We start from the raw sequence: 27,126 nt of genomic DNA, 5'->3' as shown, positions 1-27,126 counted from the left end.
ACATACAATGAAATAAATGGAACTGAAATTCTGGTCATTCTATAAACAAATATTTAACAGGCTACAGATTACTCTGAACCCATTGTTCTGATTTTAGCATTAAATCCATATATAATAATTGTAGATATATCTGGTCAAAGATATACATGGTATTTTTGTGTAAACCAATGCATAAATATTTTAGGAATAAATCCTGATACAAAGCAGATGTAATTCTAATTTCTTCTTTTACAGTATACATTCCTCAAAACCCCAAAATGTAAATATGTAGACAGTTGTTCTCTTCATCCCATAATGAGCATATACTCCTGGCCAAATTAAAATGCTATTATCAGCTCCTGAGCCCATAGAAAACTATACCAGCATAGAATTTACTAGCCCAAATTCCATCTCCTATTGTGTCCTAGGCATATGCTGGCAAATTAGATTGCTCTTATAATATGCAGACATATTAAAGAAAAGAATTGGTGAATTCCACCAACCTTGTTCTGTTCCCTTCCTTCATACACCATCAGTTGATGGGATTTCTCCTCCCATTCATTCCTGTAAAGATATTCAAGAATTGGAGCCAACGAAGGAAGGAAACTTTTAACCAATGACTAGACTGGTTTAGCTATGATTCAAAACTTGTTGTGGAATGTGTATGTGCTTTTTTCTGATGTGGAACCTGCCCTTTAGAATTGGATTCACACGTATGTAGCTTCTATTCTAGAAGAATTATGTTTGTATTTACATATTTGTATTTCTTCCAAACTTAATCTGGGGATAGGTTGTTTATTGGCCATCTGACAATGTTTTCATAATGTATTGAGTTTATATACACCTTACATGTTCTTTTTTTCTTTTCATGTTTCTTTTCTTTTTCAACTATAAACCACCCAGAGAAATATGCAATTCTAATAAGGTAAATAAACAGATATATTTCTGACAGAGCTCTGGTTTTACATCATATAGGGAAGCTAACACACTCATGCTACCAAGAAGTTCATTGTTATGGATAAGTAGAGACTCATACAAATTATTTCAGCATTTTAAGGGATCACAGCACCAGAGATGTTTGAAAACCTCTGTTCCATATAGTTTAATGTTGTAAGTAAACAGTAGCAATGTTAATTCCACAGGCCACTATCTCTGTGTTTAGGAAATAGATGGGGGGATATAAGGAAAACCATAGTTTCAAGGTATGGCTGCTTTCCAATGCATTCATTTCCAGCTAAGCTCAGTTTTCATAGGAAGACAAAATCCATTTAAAAAAATAAAATAAAAAATTCCTGTGGGCCCTGTAAGAGTGAAAATAGAATTTCTGGCTAGGACTATTTGAGCTGGCATGCACATGTAGCTAATTAGTGTAATTCAGTTTTAATAAATATGAACTCTAGGTGAAAATAACAAAGAAATTGATACTCAGATGTGGAAAACTAAGGAATCAAATATACCACTCAGTTAAATAAAATGTAAAAGGTTTTAGATTGTTCTGATTTTTAAATGCCTTTTCTAATTCCTGATATTGGATCTGGAATGTTGTATATACACTGCTCAAAAAAATAAAGGGAACACAAAAGTAAGACATCCTAGATCTGAATGAATGAAATATTCTTATTAAATACTTTGGTCATTACATAGTTGAATGTGCTGACAATAAAATCACACAAAAATTATCAATGGAAATCAAATTTAGCAACCCATGGAGGTCTGGATTTGGAGTTACCCTCAAAATTAAAGTGGAAAAAAACACTACAGGCTGATCCAACTTTGATGTAATGTCCTTAAAACAAGTCAAAATGAGGCTCAGTGGTGTGTGTGGCCTCCACATGCCTATATGACCTCCCTACAACGCCTGGGCACGCTCCTGATGAGGTGGCGGATGGTCTCCTGAGGGATCTCCTCCCACACCTGGACTAAAGCATCCCCCAACTCCTGGACAGTCTGGTGCAATGTGGCGTTGGTAGATGACAGACACGAGACATGATGTCCCAGATGTGCTCAATTGGATTCAGGTCTGGGGAACGGGCGGGCCAGTTCAGTTTCTTGCAGAAACTGATGACACACTCTAGCCACATGAGGTCTAGCATTGTTGTGCATTAGGAGGAACCCAGGGTCAACCACACCAGCATATGGTCTCACAAGGGGTCTGAGGATCTCATCTCGGTACCTAATGGCAGTCAGGCTACCTCTGGCGAGCACATGGAGGGCTGTGCGGCCCCCTAAAGAAATGCCACCCCACACCATTACTGACCCACTGCCAAAACGGTCATGCTGGAGGATGTTGCAGGCAGCAGAACATTCTCCACGGCGTCTCCAGACGCTGTCATGTCTGTTATATGTGCTCAGTGTGAACCTGCTTTCATCTGTGAAGAGCACAGGATGCCAGTGGTGAATTTGCCAATCTTGGTGTTCTCTGGCTAATGCCAAACGTCCTGCACGGTGTTAGGCTGTAAGCACAACCCCCACCTGTGGACGTCGGGCCCTCATACCACCCTCATGGAGTCTGTTTCTGACTGTTTGAGCAGCCACATGGACATTTGTGGCCCGCTGGAGGTCATTTTGCAGGGCTCTGGCAGTGCTCCTCCTGTCCTTCCTTGCACAAAGGTGGAGGTAGCGGTTCTGATGCTGGGTTGTTGCCCTCCTACGGCCTCCTCCACGTCTCCTGATGTACTGGCCTGTCTCCTGGTAGCGCATCCATGCTCTGGACACTACGCTGACAGACACAGCAAACCTTCTTGCCACAGCTCACATTGATGTGCCATCCTGGATGAACTGCATTACCTGAGCCACTTGTGTGGGTTGTAGACTCCGTCTCATGCTACCACTAGAGTGAAAGCACCGCCAGCATTCAAAAGTGACCAAACCATCAGCCAGAAAGCATAGGAACTGAGAAGTGATCTGTGGTCAGCACCTGTAGAGCCACTCCTTTATTGGGGGTGTCTTGCTAACTGCCTATGCTTTCCCCCTGTGGTCTATTCCACTTGCACAACAGCATGTGAAATTGATTGTCAATCAGTGTTGCTACCTAAGTGGACAGTTTGATTTCACAGAAGTGTGATTCACTTGGAGTTACATTGTGTTGTTTAAGTGTTCCCTTTATTTTTTGAGCAGTGTATATGTGTGTTACTCTTTTTCTTGCATCATACTTAATTCTGAGCATAAACAGAACATAAAATAACAGAGTTGGAAGGGACCTTGAAGGTTATCTAGTCCAACCCTCTGCTCGAGCAGGAGATCTATTTCAGACAAATGGTGTCTAGTCTCTTCTTAAAAGCTTCCAGTGATAGGGCACCCACAACTTTTGAAGGCAAGCTGTTCCACTGATTGATTGTTCTCATCATCAGAAAGTTTCTCTTTAGTTCTATGTTGCTTCTCTCCTTGATTAGTTTCCATCCATTGTTTCTTGTCTTGCCTTCTTGTCCTTTGGAAAATAGTTTGACTCCCTCATCTTTGTGGCAGCCCATCAAATATTGGAACACTGCTATCATGTCTCCCCTAGTCTTTATTTTCCCCTAGATTATACATACACAGCACACAGCACAGCACAATTTTCTAGACATACTATGATGCTCTTGAAGTTGATCAATGTATCACCACATCATGGTTTGTAAGTCTAAGTAGACTATAACTCTCATCTTCCTTATGACTGCCACTATTAATTTATAACTAATAAAAGTTACCCATTCTTTTATTTCATAGTATCAAGTTTACATTCTACATATGTTTATTAAAAAGGAAAGTCCATTGAATAAAGTGTATGCTACATCTGAATAGCATTGAAAGGATTATACAGTCAGTTACAATGAGTAAATCTATTTACACGCTCAATTTCACTTTACAGAGCATTCTGTTTAATAAGTAAACTTGGATTGACCTTGGAAAAAATATTTTGAAATCTTTTTTGTTAGCGAAGGAGGTTTACCATATGAACAACTCATTTCTTGACCGAGTGGCCTTAATTTTTCTTACCAACAAGGAAAAGCCATTCCATTATACTCAAATCATGCCAGGTATAAGCATGCATATGTGCTCATTTTCATTTATGTAAAACTCTTACATAAGACTTCAAAGACCACAAGCCTTTGAAAATATGGCTTTGCTCCCAGACTTGGGGTTAGGTTGGTTGTTGAGCCCTGCTGGATTTTTTTTTTTAGTCATTTAATGTGTGTTTTGTCCAGCCACGCATATTCTTTTCATTTTAAATGTTTTATATTCTTTTAATTATGCAAGCCACCATGAGTCATTTGGGAGTTGGGCAGCCTTCTAAACCTAAATAAATAAATAAATAACAGAGTATTGTAGTGCTTTGAGAATGAGAAAACAAAAGGACAAAATCCTGTGGGAATCCAGGATACTCTATAGTCGAATGAACTTGGATAAAATCCTCAAAAGCTTATCTTTGCTGTGATTTCTGTAAAAATGAACAATGCTAGTGTTCTCATAAATGCTATTATGTAAATGCCAAACAATGCCTGATGATCTGTGTGTACTTGTCAGACTATATTGCCATGGCAACAAAACTACTTTCCTGAAACAGCCTCATATTCAATACTTAACAGCATAAGCCTCATAATTTTGGTGTGTTAGATAAATTGCTTTATTTCAGACAAGAAAAGTTATGCCAAAGTCTGCCTGCTCCAGTTTACTGTGATCAGTGCCCAAACACACACACACACACACATACATACATATATGATAGGCATTGACCAAGTATAATTTTATAATTTTCCTCACATCTTTTCTGAGTCAGCTAGTATTTCACTAATTTCTTCAAGGGTATAGGAGGCAGCTGCAATATGTTTATATTACAAGTTCAATCCTGCTGTCCCAGCTTCAGGTCTTTCTCTACACACTAATTTGTAAAGAAAGCTAGAAAAAGAACATCAGTGACTGTTAAAAAGGCTGATTGGATACAGAGGCACTGTTATCTCACATCTACTTTTATATTAAAGTACCTTAGTCTGATACGTAAAATTTTGTTGTTCTTATTAGATTCCATATCCTCTCTAATCCAGATCCAGTACTAATGTCTGCTATAGAATATTATATCATATTGAAATTCTGCATCCTAATATACTGCAGATCCTAAATTTAGCCAATCCCTTAAGGGTCACTTCATGTGCTTTGAATAAAAAGATTCCTATCTTTTTCTTTGAAAGTACATTATCAAATGTTTGAGTTAGGATCAGTGGTGGTATTCAGCTGGTTCTGACCAGTTCTGGAGAACTGGTAGCGGAAATTTTGAGTAGTTAGGAGAACCGGCAAATACCACCTCTGACTGGAGATTTTACAGTGTCCTTCCCTTGCCATGCCCATCAAGCCACGTCCACAGAACCGGTAGTAAAAAAAAATTGAATCCCACTACTGGTTAGGATGGTTCCCAACACCAAGACTACAACTCTTAAATAATTAACAACAAGAAGAAAAAAGGCATCTGCATCAGAAAAACAAAACAAACAAAACATCTAACGGTATCTTGGCTCAAAGTCAGGCCAATCAGAAACCTATTTTCTTGGATTTCTCTAAAATGGGTTAAAAAGAAGTCTATTTAAAAAAAAAACCAACAACAACAACAACAGCCTGGATAAAGGATGAGCCAATCAGAACTGTTCTTTTGGAATAACTTTGAAATGGATCAATTGGAAATCTGCCTGCGTGAAATATCAACCAGGAGCCATTCAGTCTGAAAGCTAGTTCATCACTGTTTGTCACCAGCCATTCAAGCCTATGCCGGTATAAAGTTGCATGAGTCTTTTTAAAGGACAGGTTTTGATCCTAATTGGGTACAATAAAATAACATCTTAACAAACCACCATCTAATGCATAAAATAATTGAGCTTTGTGATTGAACTAAACAAACACACCACAGATTTTGCTTCTCACCTATGGAGTTATCCAAGAAATAGGGATCTCCAGAAAAAAAGGAAAGGATATTATGCTGAAACAAGAAAAAGGAAAGGATGGAGGTAAAGGAAAAAGGAAAAGGAGTGAGTGAGCGAGCGAGAAAGAGAATATTTTTGAACCCAAGAAAGGTCACAGTAATTTTGCCAAGGGGATAGTTGGTTTACATCCTTTTTCCCTGGCATCTACAAAGAATGAAAGAGGTTAAAAGCCAATTCTGGCTTTTTCAAAAGGACTTGCTCAAAAAAGAATTTATGGCTATGCATACAAAGCAAAGGTCATATAACAAGCAATGGCAATAAGCAGTCTGGAATTGAAGATGCCATTTGTTTTGGTAGAACTTCTGATGCGTCAGTTGGGAACATTTTTAAATTTGGTCAAGTTTCTAGAGACCCAAATAATAATGTAGCCATTTACCTTTCCCAGCATTTACTGTAGCATCAATTGTGCCCATTGCTGAAAAATAACCACTTCCCATTTAGATTACTGCAAATAACTGATGCAAAATTCAGATTCAGTTCAAGTTTAGGATTTTACGTTTAAATTTCTAAAATGTTTGCGTGATGGTACATCATGTATATTTTCTATATACATATTAACTTTTTAAAAAAGAAACTGTGGGATACAGTCTGTCTGCTATCAAGTAAGATTGGAATTGAGTGTCAAAGTGTAGGGAATTTTCTGTGCTATCATTCCAGTTATAGAACATCACTTTCAAGTAATCCACTTTGCTATACACTATTAAAACTGTATTCAGAGAATGACTATTTCTGATTGCTGGAATTTTAAAATACTTTGAGCAAAACTGAACACTAAAATTTGTGTTCTGGTCTGATGTGGGAGGAAAGGAACAACATATATGCTACAATTCTTATTTATGTCTGATGTGGCTTACATTTGGTAATGCTGAGATTTTTTTATAAAGGTTCACCTTAAGTGCAACCTATTTTCAACTTTTACTGATGTCTCTTTTCCTAAGCTAATATTAGAATTTGGTTTTGCTTGATGGTCCTTGGGGTTCTTAGCAAGTAAATTAAATAGACCCAGAATTATAAAGGCTTTCTAGTTCTGCTTTTAATGGGCAGCATCAACGGCATTAATGACAGTGGCTAAAACTCCTTTCATCAACAGTAACAAATATTTCTGGGACATATCATGCTATTTGAGAGAGAAATACACAGAGCACAGTTCATTAGAGAATTCAGTACAAGTAAGTTCAATCTATGGAAAGAGGTGCAACGATTATAGCTTTGGAAGTTATATTTATTTTAGCTGGACTTTTGAGGAATATCAACCTATATCAGCTGCACAACTTTGGCACAGGATGGATACAAATGGAGGGAAAAGCACATAAGCTGTTAAAAAGATGAGCAAATTAGTTCAGTTCAGCTTCACTGATAGGTATGTTATGTATTGCTATGGCAATTTGAAAGTACACAATATCTTGTTTTAGATCCACAAAGAACTCTTATGGTCTAAAGAGCTCATCTTATATGTTGACAAAATGTGTTTTCAATATAGCAAAAAGAAGATCATTATATGTCTGTAGAATATTGGCTAAGAGCCCTGGTGGTGCAATGGTTAGAATGCAGGATTGCAGGCTAACTCTGCCCACAGCTAGAGTTTGATCCTGATGGTGCTCAAAGTTGACTTAGCCTTCCATCTTTGTGAATTCAGTAAAATGAGGATCCAGATTGTTAGGGACAATATGCTGACATTGGAAATGGCTCAGATAGTATTGTAAGCACCATGGAGCCGTATGTAAGTCTAAATGCAATTGCTATTGCTAATATATATGGTTATAATACTTGTATTAGCGTATGGTTCTTAAGTACTGTATGTGATTAGGATCTATAACCATAATTAGTGTAATTAAAATTAATATTTTTGCGATACCTCTCATTTCTTTTTTCTTCCCAGTTCTAGTTGTTATCATCTGATTAGGCAATCTTTGCAGCTAAATGGGAGGCTGCTTACATAGTATATTCAGTTGCAGTGCTACAAGGCTTTTCAGAAATATAAAAAAAAACCCTATAATTTTATCGAAAGCATTCAGACCTTAGTGTTTAGCTATATGGTGCTAAGTGATTTTTCTTCCCCCGAACCAATGGACTTAGATAATAGCCATGATAAAATACCCATAGCATATGAAGTTTCATCAAACAAAATAAATGTCCTTCAGAACAAAGAGTTCTTTTAAGGTAGCATCAGAATAAATGGGAGACTACTTTACTGAAAATGAACAGCAGGATGCATATTGCTTTTAATAGGGAAAATTGTTAATTTGATTCCATTATATAAATGAATAATTTAAGACAGTAACAAAGAAAAAAAAAGAAGAAAATTGTTGATCAGTCTTCTATCATAAGGAAAACCACACTAATGCATATCTTTCACATTATGATTTGCTGAAGTCATTTTCATGTAGATGTGTACAATGTTTTCCTTAAGACGATACTGTTCTTACTGTATTGGTTTGTTTATTAGTTCAAGGGTAAATTCACTTAAACCTCAGTAGATGGCAGCATCTAGCCAATCTTGAAAGCTGAACAGACTCAGTAAATACTTGGATGGGGATCAACTGGGAGTTCAAGAGCAGTTAGCTTGACTGGATAGTTAAAATACATCATGAGAGAGAAAAGTAACAAATGATTTCCATAGCATTGCCAGTTACAGTAGCAATGGGTGCATCTGGAAAACAGGGTTAGGGACAGGAAAATGTATGTCATGAAAAATGTATCTACTGTGGTTACCAAGTGACACCAACTTAATGGCATATTGAAAACAAAGACAGGAATTCAACCTTAAACCTTAGGAACTATGGAAGCACAATTAATGGAGTTAATAGCATATATAACTTTCAAGAACAAAGTAGGTATGTTCTTTTCTGAAATTAGGAGTTCAGCATATTTTTCAGTGTATAAGATGCTCTGGACTATCTGGCTAGCATCCTTGGAGCAAACAGCAAACAGCTTGGTCAGCCTCAGCACATTATCGTAGCGTGATTTAGCACAAGCAGCTGATTGGCGGTTGGCTCAGCCTCCTGGAATACCACCAATCATCTGTTGCAGGTTGTGGGAATCACCACTGCCTATTGCCGCCTCCATGCATCCCAATTTTGGTCTCCGCACACCCATTTTAGGCCTCTGCGCACCCCATTTTTGACCTCTCCACATCCCCTTTTCAGCCTGTTCCAGGTGGCAGTGAGCGGCAATGAGCAGCGGTGGTGGCTGTGGTGATAGGCAGCACCTGGAATGGGCCAAAAATGGGACATATGAAGGCCAAAAATGGGGCATGCAGAGAATGAAAATGGGACATGCAGAGGCCAAAACTGGCTGAAGGTTGGGGGCTGGTGGGTGGGTGGGTCTTTGGCAACATTTGCTCTATAAGACACACAGGTATTTCCACTCACTTTTGGGGGTGAAAAGAACATCTTATGTCCAAATACTGTGGACATAATATACTTAGATTTCACCAAGGCATATAATAAAGTAGACCACAACCTACTTTTTGGTAAGCTAGAAAAAAGTGGGATAGATAGCACCAACACTAGATGGACTTCCAACTAGCTGACAAACCATACTCAACAAGTAGTCCTTAATGGGTCTAAATCTACATGGAGGGAAGTAAGCAGTGGGGTGCCACAAGATTCCGTCTTAGGCCCACTACTCTTCAATATCTTCATTAATGACATAGATGAAGGAATAGAAGGGGAACTTACCAAATTTGCAGATGATACTAAGCTGGCAGGAATAGCTAACACCCAAGAAGATAGGCTCAAGATCCAGATGGATCTTGGACAGACTAGAACACTGGGCCATATTTAACAAAATGAAATTCAATGTAGAGAAAAGTAAAGTCCTACACTTAGGCAAGAAAAACTAAAAGTACACATATAGACTGGGTGAAACCAGGCTTAATAGGAGTAACTGTGAGAGGGATCTTGGAGTCTTAGTGGACAACCAGCTAAATATGAGCCAGCAGTGTGCAGCAGCCACCAAAAAAGCTAATGCAATCCTAAATTGCATTAACAGAGGGATACAATCAAGATCAAGTGAGGTACTAATATCCTATAAAGCCTTAGTAAGACCACATCTAGAGTACTGCATCCAGTTTGGTCACCACACTATAAAAAAAGATGTTGAGACTAGAAAAAGTACAGAGAAGAGCAACCAGGATGATTAGGGACTGGAGACTAAAACATATGAAGAATGGTTACAGGAACTGGACATGGCTAGTCTATTGAAGAGACATTGAAGAGAGAAGAGAGTATTTCAGTATTCAATTGGTATTTTAGTATATATTATTTCTGAAATATTTTCATTTTGGATAGTCAACTAAAAGATTTCATAATATGATAGAAATTCAGAATATCCTGCTATGTCCCTTCAAATAAGATTCTCTAAGGCATTATGAAGTACTACACAGGAAAGAGATTGAATCCAAATATATAGACAGTAAATCCACTAAAAACAACAGGACCAAAATTATTCATTAAAATTTCATTTATTTTAGAGGATTTATTTAAGCCTAAATAAATTTGATTATTTTAGATTAGGACCAAATCATTTCTACTTCAAACCAGGACATTTCTAATCCTATCTAGATCGTTAATCAATTATGTGACAGCTGTAGCAATATTAGCATGGATAATGACACAGATATTTGGGTGGTAATGTACATGAGATATTATTATATTGTTTTAACCAGGACACTTTTTTTCAGGAAAGAATCTTGGATGACATTTCTCAACTGCTTGCCAAAACATAGAAAGCTGAGTTGTTCTTATATTTTGAATAAAAAGTGACTCCTACAAATATACATTTTGGAAATAAAGTTTTATCAAAACATTTTTTTCTTTGTATTAAGAATAGAAATTTTAAGGAGGCGATATCTCTCCTAAATTCTTTCCACATTTTTAAAGTAATGATACATAAGAATTTACATTGTGGATATTCCTGATCCAACAAAAAAGTCTGTAAAGAAAGATTGCATAGAAATTGTTTTTAAAATAAATATGTTACGAAAATTGCATATGAAATATGTTAATAAATAAGAATTTTTAAAAATTTAAAACATTAAAAACATTTTAATAATTTTATTGATTTCATATTAGAAATCACAGAATGAATTAAACTTTAATAATTTATTAACTTTAAAACTATTTCTAACTTTTCAATCTTTTTTGAGCAACATTAGACAGAGAAGCATCCTATTGCAATACTCAGTAGAACAAAAAAAGAAAAAGTGTTAATTTAGTCTCTCAGGTGATTTTTGAAAAACCATTCATTCTCAAATTTTATACCAAAAATTCATCACTTTGCTAATAAATCCCAGAATGGTGCCCTGTAAAGGAATCTACATAAAGCTTAAAGCAAAACATTCCAGGATCTCATTGCATAAAAGAGAATGCAAAGGTCTATATGTTCATTAAAACTATGACTCAGTTCTAAGATATTCTTAATGCAGATATGCAGTAATGGATACAGAAAGGATCAAAATACTACTTGCTGAAGAGAGGGAAAGCCAAGAAATAAACAGATGCCACCAAATATATTGAAATAGGTGTTTTTGCTGAATTTAGATATCATTTCATAGAGAACAGCTGGATCGGGCAAACAAGAACAGATTGGCTGACATACTGGTTATTATGATTCTCCAAGTGACAATCTTGGCAAATGGGGATCAGAAACATAATGAGTTTACCTGGCAATCTGGCCAGTGAAGCTTTTGCCATATATACTATTACGCTAAGTTGGATACTATTATGCTAGGTGTGAAATTGCAACCTCTTTTTCCAGCCAAATGTTTCTTATTTTCATATCTTCTATCTCATGCATTTCCAAGAACAATATCTTACATATTCTAGTGGTAGTGATTATGATCTAGTGATTATGATGATAGGATTGATATCAATTGAAAAAATTGGTAATTCAATTCAAAAAGAAATAAATGTTCTGAAATGTGTTGAATTCACACACACACACAACTTTTCTCCAAACATACCTTTGGTAAATCATAGTTGATAAAAATGGAGAGGAAATTTTTAAGAGCCTTATGATTTCTGTTCCGGACTAGCAGGCTCGAAAGCCTGTAACTCTGATTGGCCCGCGAATAGCGGATCGTGATTGGTCACCGCAGACTGATGCGATTGGCTAGTAAACAGGCTGTCACGATTGGCCCTACCAAGAGCGGCAAACTCAAATCGTTTTCATTGGCTGCCTAGCCGCAGCCAGCCCTATATAAGGGGCTGCTGTGACCGGGATAGTTTGCTCAGATCTGAAGTCACTAATAAAGAGTTGTTGTTGTTATCTGAGTCTTGCCTCCGTTTCTGAACCATCCTCCAAGATCTAACACTGGCGACAAGGATGGGGTACGGAGGCAACGAAGTCTACGAGAACTGAGCTAGCTGAAGGAGCACGTGGCTGATAGAGCGCAACGACGGCAACATGGCCAGCAGTGCTATACCACCCGCCCCATTCGATCCAGCTAGCAAGGACTGGGATTCATATATGGACAGATTTCAAATGTTCCTAGAGGCCAACAACCTCAAAGATGCCACGCCCAGCAAGAAACGAGCCGTTTTTCTAACCCATTGTGGACCAGCCATTTTTAAGATGGCTAAAGCCTTAGCGAAACCAGCTGAAGTTAAAACTATGGATTGGGACACCCTTGCTCCCATCCTGCGCAACCATTACACCCCAGCAGTACCAACTCTCATTCGCAGACACAAGTTCTATCAGAGGGACCAGCGTGAAGGTGAGAGCGTTGGGGATTTCGTGGCAGACCTGAGGAACCTGGGCGGTTTATGTGGCTTCGCCAATCTCAAAGAAGCCATGAGAGACCGAATCGTCCTTGGCCTTAGAGATCCAACTGTCCAGAGCAAGATCATGGCCAAGGGAGACATCTCGCTTGCAGATTCCATAGCAGATGCCACCGCAGCTGAAGCCACTCGTAAATCAGCAGCACGAATGCGCCGAACCAGCGGAACCAACCACCAACCCACCAAAGATGCTGGGAAACCTTATTCAAGTACACATCAACCACCCATCATGAAGATGTCTAGTCATCCTCAGACAGCAAGGAGGAAGAAGTCCACAGACTCCGGTCAGAACGTGAGCAACGAGACCAGCGGGGTCGTAAACCCAACTACCAATGCGCCGGAGTCGGGGGAAACCATCCTTGATCCGAATGCAGATTCTTAGACGCCATGTGTCATTTTTGCGAAAAACGAGGGCATATTGCGAAAGTATGCAGAAACAAAAGAAATTCCAGCCCCAGACGGAGAGAGAGCAGCCCAAAAAGGAATGATGGCAACTCCACCACACAGAGGGACCGCCCTAGCAACCAGTGGAACCAGCACAGCAGACCCTGAAGGTTTAACGGCACACCCAGATGAGAAGAGGCTCATCAAACCATCACCATCGGCCACGCTTCATCGCTTGACGCTAAAAAAATCAGTGTAAAGGTCACCATTGAAAATAAACCATGCATCATGGAAGTCGACTCTGGGTCCTCACTATCCATGGTATCCTGGAAAACACTCAAGCAACTGATTCCCAACATCCGACGCCAAGACCTCAGCAGTCAGAGACTCATACTGAAAGATTATCAAGGCAACCGGATTCCAGTCGCAGGTACCCGCCATTTCCAGGTCTCTTTCAAGGGACATAATGCAATTCTACCACTCACCATCGTAGACAGAGACCGGCCAAGTCTATTGGGCCTTCAGTGGTTCGCGCCATTAGGAATCGGAATGGCTGGCATCCATCATACTGAAGACAATGACTGGGAGGCAGCCCTTGTCCACGATTTCCGAGAAGTGTTCAGCGAAAACTTAGGCAAGTACAAGCGGTCCCCTATTTTGTTTAATCTTCACCCCGACATTGCGCCCATTTGCCTAAAGCCACGCCGAGTTCCCTTTGCTCTCAAACCCAAAATTGATGAGCAACTGGACAAATTAATTGCACAAGGTGTGTTAGAGCCCATTGACCACGCCTGATGGGCTACACCAATTGTCACCCCCATAAAGCCTGACAGGTCCTTGAGAATCTGTGGTGACTACAAGGCCACCCTCAATCACACACTACAGCAGAGCGCCTATCCAGTACCAGTCGTTCAGCATCTCCTGCATTCACTTGGGGGTGGCAAAATATTCGCAAAATTAGATCTGGCCCAAGCGTATCAACAGCTGCCAGTTGATTCCAAGACTGCAGAAGCCCAAACTATAGTCACACATCGTGATGCATTCAAATGGCTCCAGTTTGGAGTAAGCGTAGCCCCAGGCATCTTTCAAAGCCTGATGGAGAGACTATTACAAGGTATAAAAGGGGTCGTGCCCTATTTTGATGGCGTATTAATAGCAGCACCCACAAAAAACCAATTAGAAAAACGTCAAAAACGCTAGCCTCAAGGTTAAGAAGGAAAAGTGCCAGCTTTGCACAGAAAGGGTGGAGTTTCTTGGCTACCTTCTTGACAAACAAGGAATCCACCCTACAGAAAAGAAATTGGCAGCTATCAAAAATGCCCCAAGACCTAAAAACAAAACTGACCTCCAAGCCTTCCTGGGACTTATTAACTTTTATAACATTTTCCTACCCCAGAAGGCGACTGTTGCAGAGCCCCTTCATAGACTACTTGATAAAAGGGCCTCCTGGATTTGGGGACGTTGGGAGGAACATGCCTTCCAGCAAGTAAAAGACCTCCTTACCTCTGATGCAGTGCTAATTCAATATAACGAGACGCTCCCCTTGACTGTTACTTGTGATGCCTCACCATTTGGGGTGGGGGCCATCCTGAGCCACATCCTACCAAATGTCTCAGAGGCACCAATTGCATTTTTTTTCAAGAGAGGGGATGGCCAGAATACGAACCCAAGGAAACCTTTAAGCCATTCAAAAACAGACAGACAGAGCTTTTCTCACAAAGAAGGTGCATTTTATGGGGAGACTGAGTTGTCATACCAACTAAACTACAAAAAAAAGTCCTGCAAATGCTACACAATGGACACCCGGGCATCGTGCGTATGAAAGCGCTGGCAAGAAGTTACGCCTGGTGGCCAGGTATGGACAAACAAATTGAAACCTGGGTCGCCTCTTGTAACAGATGCCAGGAAAACCACTCAGCCCCACTCAGCAGAATGGGAAACACCCAGGGGTCCCTGGTCACGCATTCATATTGACTTTGCGGGACCTACTAGAGGCCACACTTTCCTAATAACTGTAGATGCGTATTCTAACTGGCTTGAGGTCAATAAAATGAAAGCAACCACTACTGAGGCAGTCATCAAGAAATTGAACAGACTCTTTGCCACACACGGCCTACCTGATGTCCTGGTTTCTGACAATGGACCCCAATTTACTGCCTTAGCCTTTGAACAATACCTAGCTGAACGGGGCATCCAACACGCACTCACATCGCCGGCCCATCCAGCAGCGAATGGTAGGGCTGAACAAATGATTCAGTTCACAAAGAAAACCCTACAGAAAATGGAACAAGGTAATATCCACGATAAAGTCACTAGAATGCTGCTTCTTCAACACATCACACATAACAGCATGACTAACAAGAGCCAAGCTGAACTCCTGATGGCCAGGAAACTCAGATCACCTCTAGACCGCTTGCACCCTGCCTACACCCCAGAAAAGCCCCTGGGTTCCAGCAGCAAGCATCGCGCCTTTAAAGCAGGAGACCTTGTATTTGCAAAAAAAATTTCTGGGGATCCCCTCTGGATTCCTGCTCAAGTAACTCAAGTTACGGGTCCCACTCCTACCGTCTTCTCACCACTGATGGCAGAGCGTGGAAACGCCATATTGATCAGCTACACTCCAGACTGACCACAACTTCCATCCCTGACCCCAGCCTTGACACCAGGGGGGGGAGGGGAAGCCGTGAGCCTGGAAATAGACCCAACACCTGTTTATTCTGAACTAACACCGAGATCACCACACCTTAGCTTGCAATACTCACCAGCTGCAGTTGAACCCGGGCAGACGAACACTTCACCAAGAAGCAGCAGCCAAGCAGGTTCAGCGAGCCCAAGGAGCCATAGCAGTAGCAACGAAGCTGAGGACTCTATCACCCCAGGGGCATCAGAAGAGAGCCCTAACCATGGCACCTGTTCACCCTTCCTGCTAGATCTAGCAAACAGTCCATCTGAACCCGAATTTGAACATGGACAATTGGAATTGCGTAAGTCAGGTAGACAGGTGCGAAGACCTGCCTACCTGCGAGACTATATTACTCCACCCCTTAAACGGAACCGAGAGGGGAGGGGTGTTCCAAACTAGCAGGCTCGAAAGCCTGCAACTCTGATTGGCCCGCGAATAGTGGATCGTGATTGGTCACCGCAGACTGATGCGATTGGCTAGTAAATGGGCTGCTGCGATTGGCCCTGCCAAGAGCGGCAAACTCAAATCGCCTTCATTGGCTGCCTAGCCGCAGCCAGCCCTATATAAGGTGCTGCTGCGGCCGGGATAGTTTGCTCAGATCTGAAGTCACTAATAAAGAGGAGTTGTTGTTACCTGAGTCTTGCCTCCGTTTCTGAACCATCCTCTCAGATCTAACAATTTCAATAAGAAATGAAGGATAAGATTACCCTGACCCTAATAAATCATTGCACTTATCATCAGGAATGTGATTGATACTGAAAGCATATCATATAGTAAAGATGAATTACATCACTACAACCTAGAAGGCAGCAAAAACAGTATTTCTTAAATACTGTCAAGAACAGTATTCCTTAACTAAAACAATAGCTACACCTGTATTTGGCTAAAAAGCCAGGTAAAAACTTGAAGATATTTTACAAAGACATAGATATACTATAACATGACAAAAATTTAAAACTGCTTTCACACTAAAAAACCAAAAAGTTCTCATGCATTTATTGTGAATATAATAATTTGGTATCTAGAAAAGATGGATGTAGGCCCAGCTTCATGGATAAAAATCATCTGATCTTCTTCATAACTTAATCAGCTGGTCGATAATGAGAAATGTTAAGTATACTGGAGGGGCAACAGTTTATACAGCCTGTCTGTATAAAGCCAGTTCATCAAAAGCACTTTGTGGGGGACTTTAAGCTCTCTTCTCTTCTCTTCTCTTCTCTTCTCTTCTCTTCTCTTCTCTTCTCTTCTCTTCCCTTCTCTTCCCTTCTCTTTTCCTTTCCCCTCCCATCCCCTCTCCTCTCCTCTCCTCTTTTCTTTCCTATTTCCAATAGTGCATTATTCATAATGGAAATTAAGGAATAGAACAAAGTTTTGAGGAGCTACGACTTTAAGCAACTTTCTGGGAAAACAACATGACTTAAAGCAGAGCTGCTATAAAGGAGAAAAGTATTAATTGAAGACAGTCTGTAGGAAGGTGCTGTCACATCATCTTCTTTCCTCCTCCCTACTGGAAAATCTCTATCTTCAGTAATGTTAATTTTCACCAAAGGGATAAAGGCAGAGTGAATACAAAATATAGTTTTGGACAGGGATGGGATCTGACTGGTATAACTACCGGTTCTGTCTATTAACGTTGCGTGTGCATGAGCGAGTCGCGCGAGTCGCGCGAGTGTAATTTATGTCCTGCTGAGCTGCCCGGACAGCTAAGCAGCACTGCGTGCAAGTGCGCAGCAGTTGGAAAAGCCCTTTTTTCCTGCTTTTTCAACTGCAGCTGTGTCGCGCAAAGCAGCTGCAGTTGAAAAAGCAGGAAATAAAGGTCAGGTAAGAGTCCAGGCGGGGGGTGGGCCACAACAGAGGCAGACCTAGAACCAATTCTATGCCTGCTTCTCTTCAGAACTACCGGTTCTACAGAGGGGGACAGAACTGGTAGAAACCCACCCCTGGTTTTGGATTCAAAATCTCTCCATTTGACAAAATGATATGTCTCAGCTAAGATAGGCTTATGCTGGTATACCTGTCCACCTTCTATGAATGGAAGATAAAGTCCAAATAAAGAGGATCCATTGGATGGAAAATCTGAATAAATCTAATCTTTAATTTCTTCCTTGGCTGATATAAAGCAACTGGATTTAAAAAATGACTGATGGTAACATAACTTTGGATATCCTTTGCTCTAAAAATTTGGAAGAAAAATTTGGCTTGATTTTAGACATAACTAGATACAGTAGGAAACACTAATTAACTGCATATAGAGATATCACAATGTATGCAATTTTACAATGCTATACATGATTTTATCACTGGAGACCAGGCATTTGTGTGTAACAGTCAAACCTTTTTCTCATGCCAATTATTTCTGTCCACCCTGTATGTTCTGGCAGAATGGGTGTGCTCCAGGTTCCCTCTATTAATGTTGTCATCTTGTGGGACAGAGGAAGCCTGCCTTCTCTGTTTCTGTTCACACCCTTTGGAACAGCATCCCCACAGAGATAAAAACTTTACCTTCTGTTCCAAGGTTCCAAGAAAATCTGGCTTTGGTCCCAGACCTGGAGTTGATTTATCAGTGTATTATTGTATTTCTTAGGCCTTTGTTTTCTTTAATTTGCATTGTTTATAAGATCATTTTAGTGATCTTTAGTGGCTTTGGGTTGGGTTGATGTTTTATCTGTTCTTATAGATTTTCTAGTTCTGTAGTCTGAGTACTTTGGAGCTGGGTGGCTAATAAATTTAAATAAAAAGTAAAATAAAGTTTTAATTGTATCACAACTCTGGAGTGTCTCTATTTATTTGTGATTATTCTGCCTACTTCGTGGTTGATATTTATAGGAAGAATTTCAAAACTCCTTATTGTTGCATTTGTTAGCACAGGATAGCATTTTGGAATCAAAGGCAAAAATATGCTTTGGATTTGAAGCCAGAGGTTATATTTTTATCTCATGTGCCTGGAAGCACTTTTTTTTCCTTTTGAAAATGAAGTGCTGCATTAGTATGTGTAAGAATAGAGGTAAAAAAAAAAAGTCAGTGCAAAGAGTTGTTTTGTAACACGGATTCTTCCTTTTCATGCTGATTTTCACTCTCTTGTTTTAATCTTCAGGCTCTAAGGGTCTGCTGCCAACACACCAGCTTGTCAAAGTCTGTTATACTGAACAGCTGGAATGTGATCTCATGGCCTTTGGAAGATAAGCAGAAAAATAAAACTATTGCAAGACCCCTATGTCATCTCAATTAAGTATTTTATTTAGAGATAACAGTCTCATTGGGACATGGGAAAATTATAGCCAAGAGACCTCTCAGTTCTGCAATGAAGCTACAATAGTTCACTATATATTTTACACACCCTATTCCTCATGTTGCAATTTAATTTGAAGAAAAGTACATCTCTCACAAATGGTGTAGTGAAAAAAATATATACAAAAAACAGGCTTATTATCAGGCACATTATCTAGAATATCTCAATGGGACATTGAGTACCTATACTCACAATTTGATTTGTTTTAGCAAATGTAACATTATGACTATAACAAATTTTGTTTTGTTTTGTGCAAAACTATATTGGCTTTCAGTCGTTCCTTTTGTTTGATGAAAAATCTGGCTATAGAAAAATGTTGATTTCTTAGTTTGAAGGGTGGGGAGAGTTAAAGTGGCAGTAATCTAAAGTGGAATATCCAGTTTGGTGGAATATATGCAGTCATACACAAAAAAGGTGTTGACTTATTCACATTTGGATTTTAAGACATTGGTTGATTATATAATAACAATAACAACAACAACAAGGTTTTTTCAAACTTTGAGAAAATTGGAGAAACAATTTGTCAATGTTATATATAAATACATTACAGCATGGAAAGGATGACATGCAAGTAAATGAGTTTTTGTCCAAAATGATCATTAAAAAAATTGTCTGTGCCAAGAACAAAATTTGTTTAACTATCTATCTTAGACATGGATGATGATAACACTTCACTTCTCTATCCAAATTTAATACAGTGGCTATATTTTCAAACAAGTAGACATTTTCATCAACTGACATATAATTTTCAGGTTCATTTTCCTTTGCATATAATTAGCTGCAGCAGATGGCTGTTAGCAAAAGAGAACTGAATTTTAAATATATGGTTGGATGAAAGGAGATTCTTAGAACAGGCATATTCCAAAGAGACATTCTTAAAGACATTGCTTTTCTAGCACTAAAGTTGTTCATACACATTTTAAGTTATGCAAAATACAAGGTAAAATATATATATTTTATTACTATAAAAGCTTCACTCCATAATGTTAGAAGTACGTATTTCCTTCAATTACTAGTGCTGAAGTTCAACATACTGTATACTACTTTGTACTCCCTATTCAATGCTGGAAAGGTTAATTTTGTGAATATTACTTGTAACTCAGAAGAGTTTTCCTTTACATACATTTTTGGTCAAAATAAATAAATAAAAGATTCCTTTGAACTGATGCCAATGGTGGCTTACAATCAACAACATTTAAATCAATAAAGCAATAAACATTAATGCTAAAATTGTGTTATAATTAAGAAAATTGGAAGGGAAGGGAAAGGAAGGGAAGGGGTGTGGTTTTATTTTAGTCCATTTACCCCCTTTGGAATGACGTGCCTCCATTGGGGCCCCGTGCGAGTTGGCAGAGCCAAGTCTTCAGGACCTTTCTGAAGGACAAAAGGACAGGTGCAGATATCATCTTGGCACAATGTTTCAAGAATGGGAGCCATGGCAGAAAAGGCTCTTCTCCTGGACCATGCTAGCTGGAATTCCTTGACTAACAGGTCTGCATTATGCCTGTTCTGCCAATGTGAGTGAGGTGAGTCAATCTCACTGAGGTGAGAAGATTCCTCAGACAACTTGGACCCATGGCATGAAAGGATTTAAATATGAAAACTCATAACTTGAATTGGAATCTGGAGCAAACTGGCAACCAGTGCAGCTCGCGTAATAGTGGTGTAACATGGGCCACTCTAAAGGCCCCAAAACTGCCTATGCAGCTTCATTATCTACAAGCTGTCACTTTCAAATACTCTTCAAGGATAGCCTGGAGAGTATATTGCAATAGTCTAAGCATGAGATGACTAAGGCTTGAATGACAAAGTGCAAGGACTCCCAAACAAGGAAAGGAAGGAACATGAATTTGCACAAAGACTCTCCTAGCCACAAATGCCACCTTCTCTTTGAGCAGGCATTGCAACTCCAAGAAAACTCTCAGATTGCACACTGGGTCTGTATGAGACAGTGCAACTCCATCCAGAACTAACGATGTTAAAGTCCCAATCCTGAAGGTCCATACACCCAAAGCCATTCAATCTTACTAGGGTTCAACTGAAACTTGTCATTCCCCTTCTAGATCCCACATCCTGTGGAAACAATTTTCTACTGCCTACTTTCAGAAATATGTTTCATCTTCTTAATCTACCTCATAGTCTTAGGATTGTCTTTTGGTCTCCCATTTTAGTTTTTTTTTTTAAAAATACACATGCATAGCTTTTGTATCTGCACTTTCTTACTTTCAAATTTATCTAGTTCAGTTCTATAGTTCATAGAAAACCCCTCTGCTATGTCTTTCAGTAAAACTGGAAACATTGAGTTCAACTACGAAATTCTGCTTTATCCATTTTTTGTTTTGTATTATCATTATTCATTATGTCAAAATCTAACTCTTCATTAACAGGATAAATGTAAAAAAAAGCAGGAAAAATCAGTATTCTTTCTTTCACTTAGTTTTCATCAGGTAAAGATGTGAAATTATGGGCCACAAATTCAATTCATACCTCATATCTGCCAGTAGATAGTTTTAGAAGATAAAATCAAAAAGGTGATGAAAATTAGGATTTTTAAAAAGAAAATTGTGGGTTTTGGAAGGATTCTAATTGATATTTGATAAGCTTTAAACAGCTTAGATATTTCACTTGTGGTATGTGTTGTATATCAGTTGTGCCCCTTCTGCACCATGAGGCTCTATTTAGTCAATTACAATCTGGTCATCTCCAGAATGGATTACTGTAATGTGTTTCATATACCATTGAAGAGCATCCAGAAGTTTCAACTTGTACAAAATGCAGCTGTGAGGACAGTTATACATGCCTTGGAGTGTGTGTGTGTGTGTGTGTGTAACATGTTCAACAAGTTGTGCTGGTTGTCACTTTTTTTCTTGACTTTTTGACCAACGTGAAATGGAACCAGGTTATTTGAGGAACTGCCTCTTTCTGATTATACCTATTGATCCCACCAGGTAAGGCAGGAAGGATATATTGTAGGCTTCATCACCAAACAAGCTTCATCTGGTGGGACACAGGAGCTCTGCCTTTTCTGAGGTGCCACCTCATCTTCTAGAACTTCATTCCTTCTAAAATGAGAGTTGCCTATTTTTCTTTTAGCTTTCCAGAAGGCCTTTAAAGCTCTTTTTTTCTTCTCTAGCATCCTTGGTGAATGATTGGTTACAAAATGGCTGCATGAGATTAAGTGATGTTTCTTCTCCCGCAATCGTGGATTTTCCTGTTTATTTATTTTAAATTGTTTTTAGATTGCTATGGAATTTTTTGTACACAACCCAGAGTCATATGTTGTGAGATGGGTGGCTATTTAACTAAGCTAAATAAAAAATAAAATAAATATTGATGGCCAAATATTTCCCTGATTATATTAGGCTAATGCAACTTATGTCACTTCTGATTGTTTTAGTCAGTTGTATGTAGCCCTGTGCTCTATTAGTTCTTATGAGCTCGTTTCCTTGGCTGTTCTTACTGAGTCTGTTACCAGGCTGCATTGATCATGGAGTGCATCTGAGAGCTGATTTAGCATGGCACAATGGCTAGACTATTCTTTAATTTTCACCTGATCTTATAAACACATCATATCCTTCATAATCAGTCTTCCCTAAGCTGGGAATTATAATTATATGCTGCAAATACCTCTAAAAACAAGCAGTGAGATTTCAACATCAACATTATTTCTGAAACAATGCAAGCATTAACTTGCATTAACCTTGTCCTTTCATTTGTTTCTGTCAGCAACATACTTTCTGTTCTTACTCCATATGTTTAAGCAATATAACCTTTTTTTATTCCTGATTTGTAGAAAATCAAATGCTCATCTTGAACTTTAATATTTATTTTCTGATCAAACATGACACCAGCAATAAATGATCAAGAACTACTGAATACAACGCAAAAATAAATGAATGAATAACTAAAATGAAGTCCTGAAAATAATCTCATTCATTTTTTAAACCTGTCCAATGAAAATAATATTTCCAAAATTCTATTCTGTCCTCGCAATTTTGCAAAATATTATGTGTGCAGTTCAGTGGAGGTTTATAGCCATTCCATATAAAATGGTAATATAAAATCTCACTGGTGACTGTAAGGGAAGTTAAGTAATATCTGAACATGCATTTTGTTAAAAATCATAGCTCAGTCTGTACTTTTGAGTATATTGCTTGCAGATTCAACAAGAGACAGTAGGTCAGCAAGAATATTTTGTTTAAGAATAAACAAAATATTGGCATAAGGCCCACATTATATTTCTTTAGATTGAAAGACAGCTCCTTCTCTATATATATATCCCCAGAGCTTAATTAAATAATAAATCTTAAATATTTGTTTCCTTCTACCATAATCACCATATCAATAGCCATATATCCTTTAATGTACCAGAAATAAAGGTCACTTCAATATTTTGTGCATGGATAGATTACCTCAATGCGTTTTCATTCAGTCATTGCTTCAGTTAGGTATTATCTTTTTATTAACTATGTTTCACTCATCAAAACACCTGTAAATCCATTAGATTCAGGAGTAAAATCTCACTTGGCAACTTTTTTTTCATATTTGAAGGATCACTGTTTAAGAAGCAGTTTGGATCTCATTAAATTACTCACTTTCCTGATTTAAAGGGTTATATTTAAATAGGTCATCTCACCTGATATAGATCACTTTTCAGATGTGCAAGTCATTCTCTCATTTCAGAGAAATTACCCAGTTGGCCTCTCCAAACTGTTCTAGAATCAGTGGGAATCAATGGGCTTCTGTTTCTCATGGGATGACCTTGTAACTGAGCTGTGTCTATAAGAGGCCAAGTAATTGTTTCCTATCCTTGTACTTAAAAGTGGCTTATGGTTAGTGAAGATAAAGACTAGTGCTGTGGATCATAACAATGAATTTGAAAAGTATACAGAGGCTTCAATTGGTTCAAAATGCAGTGACCTACATGGCTTTGTGCCATCCTAGGTGCGCACATGTATCATCTTTCTTCTGGGAGCTGAATTGGCTGATTTGCTTCTGGGTACAATTCAAAGAACTGGTTGTCACCTTCAAAGCCCTCCATGGCCTAGGACCAGATTATTTGAATGAACATCTTTTTCTGGTCACATCTACCTGACCACCAGAGTGAGGAGGCAGGGAATGCTGGTCATCTCTTCTCCTAAGGGAGGTTCATCTAATGGGACCAGGCAGAAGGTCTTTTTCCATGGTGGCTCCTTCCCATCATCCCTACAGAGATAAGTGTACCCCTCCTCTTTGACACTCTTTCACAAGGCCCTGAAGACCTGTTTTGGTTAATGGATCTGGAGACCCTAGAGCAGGATGGAGCCCATCAAACGGGTGATTTAATTGTTGTTACCAATAGGTGGGGTGGGAGTGGGTTGTTACTTTTTAATTGTTTTTATATTGATAAACTGCCCAAAGTCACTGAGAGTGAGTTAGATGAACATATAATTTCTCTTAAATGAATAAATAAATGTAATGGTAATGCTGAACATGATGCATAAGTGAAGTGGAACTGGAGGAACCTACACGCAAGGAGAATCACATGAAAGGCTATAGGTCTTCAGTGCACAAATGATACAAAGTAGAATTTGCTGATGGCATAATGGAGATAAAATGATTCAGATAAAGTTTTTATCATGGTAATTTTCTGTATGCCACATGTACCACAAGTAATGAAATCCAAAATACTAATCTGGAGGGTCTTTGCTTTTCATACAGGAGCAGCAAAACTGCAACCTTGGTATGAAGGGAATAGCCTAAAGCAGAGGTGGTATGTTACCAGTTCAGGCCGGTTCTATAGAACTGGTTGTTATGATTCTGTGCAGTTTGGAAAACCAGCAAATAGTGCCCCTGTCTGGTCTCTCCCCTCTCGGCCTGCCCCCCCATCCCTGCCCAGTCAGTCCTTATAGTGCATGCATGACATTGCATGCATGCTGACATCGCTGACTGCATTCTTCCCCACCCCGTCTTAAGGTATTTCTTTTTTTCCCCTCCTGACGATCAGCTGTTCTGATGATCAGCTGTGCTGGGATCCCCCTTGCTATCTTACTGCTTTGCCCAGGAGGCTTCCCTGAGGCCCAGGAGGCAAAAAAATGGAGGTAGGTGCTGCAAAAAAAGCCATGCCCATCCAGTCACATGACCATGCCCACCTACCCATGCCCACCTAGTCATGCCCACAGAACTAGTTATTAAAAAAATTGAATCCCACCCCTGGCCTAAAGGTGAATCAATTCACTTATATTTTGAATTCAGTCATGGAAGGACCAGCTGTTGAATCTTATCTATTTTGAAAGTTCTGAAAGGGTATAGAATAAATATTTGCTATATTTCTTACATTTTTCTTATTATTTACTATTGTTATGATCTTTTAATATTATTGTAAATAGTGATGATTCTTTTCTTTTGCCGGTCTATGACCATAATAAACTTTATATTTGATTCTATTCTATATAAGAAAAGTGTAAACTTTTCTTATGTGTTATACATTAATCTCATTACCCAGGATAATTTTTTTTCAGGAAGGAGGAGGCAGAAATAGGAGGCAGGGGACAAGACAAGAATTGGAGGGATATTGTAAAGATGATTTGCTGCATTATAACTTTTACAGATCATCTTGTTTGCTAAGAACCAATTTAGAATTCCTACTTTATCCTTATATATTCATTTCAACATCAATCACACATTTTATTCATGTAGGCATCTTCTTATTCCTAATTACACATATTAATTTGCAGTAAAAACTAAGTGTATGACACAATATCAAGGACTATATGATATTATTTGATTGATCTATGTTGTTTGATCTATGGAGTAGAATCTTTTCAGCATCACATGCAAATATCGTACAGTCAGAATGTCTCCTAGTTTGTTTAAAATTTTCACTGGCAAGGTAAATCCCGACATAATTTCATTTCATCCCAAAATATGTCTTTCTACACTACTGTTTTGTTGAATTAAACTGTAAATACTAGAATAACTGAGCATTTAAAACCCTGGATATTCCGGTTCATATCAAAGATATCAGTCCAATTATTTACAGATAATAAAGTAATTTCAACATTTTGGAGACAATTTTTCTGGTTTTTCTGTGAAACCATATATTTTATAGTCTGCCTATTGGTAGATAAATGAATTCCTCTAACTCAGGTAGTAGTGGGTCACAAGCACCATACACATCATTTGCTATTTGCTGGCAACTTATTTTGTTTTTGTTTTTAATGTTTTCTTTGGACATTAGTTTTAGCTTTTATTCCACTCATTTTTCCTTGAAATCAACTGAAAATAAGGATTTCATCATACTTAGTGAAGAAGGACACTTTGAAATAACTTTGCCAGAATTTGAGGACATTTTTCTGATTTCAAAGCCTAACTAGTTCACTTTTTTAAAAAAAATAACCTGGCTGACTGTCAGTTTTGTCTAAAAAAGAGGAAGTACAGCAGCTGCTCATAGATTTTTTTTTTCAAATTCTAGGTCAATGGGAATTAATGTTGCTGATACAATGTATAGACCCTATATAATATGTGAATATACGAGTTAAATTTCTTGTCTCCAGCGTACATAAAAAAATCAATACCAAAGGACATTTGCCATTCATATATAATTAATATTGCTCCTTCCTAAATGTAGCTATAAATAGAGGTCTGGCAGTCAGAAGTGCAAAGAGCTGGATCAAATGACCTCAAAGAAACTCAGGGAGAACAAGAATTTGTTTTCAAAATGACAAGGTCCCTCATGGAGTGAAAGGGAAGAAAGAAATGGGGAGTGAATGAAACTGGGTCACTGGGAATTGGACATGTTGAAGACAGCAAATTGTACAGTGTTTAGGAAAACTGAATGAAAGACAATCAAGAAAAAGGGATTAGAAGGCACTATAGATGAAGGAGGTCTGGAATGAGGAAGACACAACTATCCATGGGGAAAAAAGTATCTATTTCAAGAAGTAAAGAGTACTATGGAAGAAGGAGCAAAGAATCCAATCTGGATAAGAGCTGTTAATGACAGAAAATGGTAATTAAAGGGGCTGTATTAACAATGAAGGTTATAAGAATTATATAAGCTAGCTTGGCTACATGTGATAA

The 27,126-nt window shown here is 38.6% G+C and overlaps 1 long non-coding RNA gene across 1 annotated transcript in view; it reads right to left on the bottom strand.

Moving 5' to 3' along the window:
* Positions 1-483: 483 nt before the first annotated feature.
* The window catches only part of LOC148125331 (uncharacterized), a 114,970-nt gene continuing 88,327 nt past the window's right edge, over positions 484-27,126 (bottom strand). Inside the window, exon 4 of the long non-coding RNA XR_015744346.1 lies at positions 484-543. This is a non-coding gene — a long non-coding RNA (uncharacterized LOC148125331). The remainder of the gene's footprint in view (positions 544-27,126) is intronic.

Source organism: Pseudonaja textilis, chromosome 7, assembly GCF_049901715.1.
Source record: "Pseudonaja textilis isolate UNSWEBS1 chromosome 7, rPseTex1.2, whole genome shotgun sequence".
NCBI lineage: Eukaryota > Metazoa > Chordata > Lepidosauria > Squamata > Elapidae > Pseudonaja > Pseudonaja textilis.
This window is presented reverse-complemented; position numbering and strand designations above follow the sequence as displayed.